This window comes from Mustela lutreola, chromosome 3 (genome assembly GCF_030435805.1).
Source record: "Mustela lutreola isolate mMusLut2 chromosome 3, mMusLut2.pri, whole genome shotgun sequence".
NCBI classification, from domain to species: Eukaryota; Metazoa; Chordata; class Mammalia; order Carnivora; family Mustelidae; genus Mustela; species Mustela lutreola.
The window spans coordinates 155,345,518-155,349,865 of NC_081292.1; the positions used below are offsets into that span (position 1 = coordinate 155,345,518).

General features: G+C 44.2%; 1 pseudogene; it reads right to left on the reverse strand.

The window, feature by feature from the left end:
• Positions 1-3,403: 3,403 nt before the first annotated feature.
• LOC131828139 (tetraspanin-17-like) lies at positions 3,404-4,089 on the reverse strand (annotated as a pseudogene).
• Between the last annotated feature and the right edge of the window lie 259 nt (positions 4,090-4,348).

Consider the following 4,348-nt stretch of genomic DNA (forward strand, 5'->3'; position numbering starts at 1 on the left):
GGCCTCAGTTCTTTAACATGTGGACCTCACCTTCAAGCTTCTAGTTTCCACAAGGTAAGAGCTAGCTGTGTCAAGGGTGAATGGTCCAAAAGGCAGAGTAAGGAGGCATCCAAATGTCTTTTATAACCTCATCTCTGGAATCACACACACACACACATTCCAGCCACACTCAAGGGGATAGAAATTGGGCCCCACATTTGCAAAGAGGAATACGGAAGTACTTGTGGACATAGTTTAAAACTACCACAGTGCTCTTAATCTTTAAAGGTAATCACTACTAATATATTGGTCTATAACTTTCTAGATGATTTTCTATGTATGTATAAGTATATATAATGTACACATGAATTTTTATATATAAGATATATGTTAGATTATGATTCTATTATATTAGATTATGTATTTATAGTTGTTTTACAAAACCCAGAAAATGCTATGAATATTATTTACAAATTTTTATTCATTAATTTATAAAAGACATCATTTATCCTCATGCCACAGAGTTTCATCTTTTAAAGAGCTGCATAGCATTTCATTGGCTATTTATATCATTTATTTAAGCATTTCCCTAAAGATGTACCTCTGGGTTGTCTTCAGTTTTTTGTTACTGTGAATAATTTTGCAGTGGACATCCTGGTACATAAAACCTTTCCTGCTTATTTAAGTATTTCTGTATGAGATATTCTTATAAATGAAATTGCTGTATCAGAATATTTCTGCTTTTACAATTTTGATAAGTACCATCCAATTGCTCTCTAAAAAAGTATAACATTTGTTTAGTCATTATATTAGTTAGGGTAGGCTAAATAGAGCTAAAAACTGTCCATGGTTTCAAGATAGTAAGTTCACTTCTCTCTACTGTAATCGTTCAAAGCAGATTTTTCTGTTGGTAGTGGTAGGACTGGAGTGATGGGAGGTTTTTGCCCACATGGCTCTTATCTACATGGTTCTCCAAGGATACATGATTATAGTGTGTCTGCCATTTTTTGTGATATTCCAAGGTAACTTTGGTTGTCGCCATCATCATTCTAAGAAATGAGGAGGGAGGGGAGAACATAAAGGGATAAGTCTAGAAATTTTTATTGGCCTGGCCTAGATGTGACATTCATTGCTTCCCCTGGCATTTCACTGAAGAGAACTGCAGAGGATACTGGGAAATATAGTAAGGTTGGCAAGTATATGCCCAGCTAACATCTCTGCCACAGGAATTTTAAAATATTTAAAATTGGCATGTCCCAGATGTCAGGTAATCAAAGTGACTGCTAATTAAAAACAATTAGAAGAACCAAGCAGTACCTATTGGCTCAATATTAACCCTACTACTGCCATAAAAAACTTAGAATAAAAATCCCAATAATATTTTTCATGGACTCGAGAGTGTATTTTGTTTTGCAATTTAAATGTTAAGCTTATCCAAAAGAGCAACTTTTGAAAAGGAAAAATAATGAGGATGTTCTTGTGTTTTTAGATATCAAAGCATAATATGAATACAGTAATTAAAATAATGAAGTACATAGGAATAGATCAATGAGAATTTATAAAGCTATAAATTCTGCCAAACTCTCAAGTGTATTAATCATCATTTTCTTAGAGACCATCCTCTCTAAGACTGCTATCCTCCTGCTTCCCTGTGGAATGATTTCTTTCTAGGTCTCTTGCATGCCTGAGGTTTTTCTTTGGGGCCCTCCCTTTCCATTTTTATTAAGATTTTATTTATTTATCTGGGATAGAGAGAGAATGTACACAAATGGGGCGGGGGTAGGGGCAGAGGCAGAAGCAGACTCCTGGCTTGGCACAGAGCCCGATGACGTGGGGCTCTTATCTCTTATCTCTTTGAGATCACGACCTGAGCCGAAGTTAGATGTTCAACTCAGTGAGTCACGGAGGTACCCCTGTGACTTTTTTTTTTTTTAAGATTTTATTTATTTATTTGACAGAGATCACAAGCAGGCAGAGAGGCAGGCAGAGAGAGAGGAGCAAGCAGGCCCCCCGCTGAGCAGAGAGCCCGACGCGGGGCTCGATCCCAGGACTCCGAGACCACGACCCGAGCTGAAGGCAGCGGCCTAACCCACTGAGCCACCCAGGCGCCCCACCCCTGTGACTTTTGTTTCCTTTGTTCCATGCTATCTTTTTTCATGGTTTACACAATCATTTTGCTGGAGCCCAACCATTGATGGCTTCCTGAGAGAGGGGAAGGTAAATCTTCCAAGGCCTTGTATGACTAAAAATACTTTTATTCTTCCTTCAAGCTTGATTGACAGTTTAGCTGGGTATTAATTGATAACCCCCCCACCCAGAATTGTCTTCTGGCATCCAGTGTTGCTATTAAGATGTCTAGTATTATCTCCTACCTATCCCTTTATGGGTCACCTTTTTTTTTTCTTTCTTAAAGCTTTTAGACTCTTCTCTTTTTCCTTGATGTTCTTGGCCTATGTCCAGACATGCTCTGGCTTTTTGTCTGTTGTTTGTCTCATTTGTTTCACTGAGCACTCAATGGGACCTTAGCCTCTGAAGATTGACATCATCCAGTTGGAGGGATGCTCATCCATTATTTCTTTGCTAATTTCCTCTACTCCATTTTTTTCTGTTCACTCTTTTTTTAAAATCCCTCTTTCCTGTTAATCAGATGATAGATTCCTAGATTGATCCTCTAACTTTCTTATTTTCTCTCTGTTACTTTTCCACCAGTACTTTGGAAAGAAGGTTTTCATCTTGTCATCCAGTAAGATACATTATTAATTGCCTATAGGCTCGGGCTTTCTTGATCATCATCCTCTTAGCTTGATTATCTGCTCCAAACTTTTTTGTTTGTTTGTTTGGTTTGGTTTTTAGGATTTTGTTTATTTGAGTAGTTTGTAGTCATCTCTGAGAGGCAAGCAAGGAAGAAAAAATTCTTTCTTTAGAGTCTGAGGTATTGAGGCCGAACTGTGCTCATGGCAGGGTCAAAGACACAGCTGGTAGGGAAGACAGCTCTAAAGCTGCCTGAGGCTGTGTCCCAGGCAACAGCAGCCCCAACTCTGCCCCATATAGCCATGCACAGAGAATTGTGTCCTAGCTTGGGAGGGGACAAGGCAGACCCCTACCCGATCTTGCCCACACTCTCTTAGCTGTGCCATTCCTAGGCCCTGGAAAACCCGCCACCTGATTACAGCCGAGATGGTGGCTCCTGTGCACACTCACATAGACACACTCACCCACCATGCACACGGCTCCATAATAGGCAGCCCAGGCAGAGGCACACAGCTGTCCCCATGGGCACATTGCACACCTACACTACCCTATATGGAGCTCAGGTCCTAGCAGAAACACCTGTGTCCTTGCCCATCATGGGCACAGTGGCATGGTAGGGGGGTTGGGGGGGTGGTCACTGGGTAGGCAGGTAGTCATGGCCACTGTGGCAGCTTCACCAGTTGGCCTTCACTGCTTTGATATCACTCACAAGGCTCTGGGCCAAAGAGATACCAAAGATCTGGAGGAGGGTGATGGCCGCAAAGACTCCAGCCACAGCATTCAGGTTGTCCTGCAGCCACTTGTCGAACTGGTCCACGTAGCAGCCTTTGGTGTGGATGGAGCTCTGCTGCTCCAGCTCCAGTTTGAGCCTGGAGTCTGAGCCACATTGGGTGCTGAGGACATCTCTGCAGGGTCTCTGATGCAGCAGGAGGACACCGTGCAGTGCTCCCAGCTAGAGTTCAAGTCAGTGCAGTTGAAATAAATATTGAGGTTCCAGTCATTAGGCCCCCTGGCTCCACAGCAAGATGGCTATTCCCGAGCAAAGTCAATAAGGTTCTGGAACTCAATGTTGTCCCGAAAGGCCTTGACATTTTTGTTGAGGAAGAAACTGAGCAGGTCTCAAATTGTGTTCTCAAACACAAAGGCCAAGATCCCTGATGCCAGCTCCGGGAAGACGATGAGACCCAAGAACACAGAGAAAAACTTGAGCAGAAAGGTGATCCCAGAGAGCCTGGATGCAGCAGGCAAAGCCTAGTACCAACATGGTGCCTCTGATCCTAGAGCTGCCCCGCGGGGTGGAGGCCTCCCGGACCTTCCAGCACCGAGCGGCTGGAGAGAACGCCCTTCTCACCCCAGGCCCTGGAGCCAGCACCCAAAAGACAATGTTGAAGCCAAAGGGGGAGTATTTCCTCTGGCAGCCCATCTCTGGTTGCTGGGAGGGCTGCTGCTGGCCCCAGAGCCACTGAGAGTGGCCTCCTGCCCGCCCAGGGAAGCAGAGTAGGGGCTGCACCGGCCCCTCACAGTCCCACATGGGCCAGAGCCCCTAGAAGCCTAGCCGGGCTGGGATGGGGAGGGGTTTCCTGCCACACAGAGCACCGAGGGGTGGGGGCCACCAGCC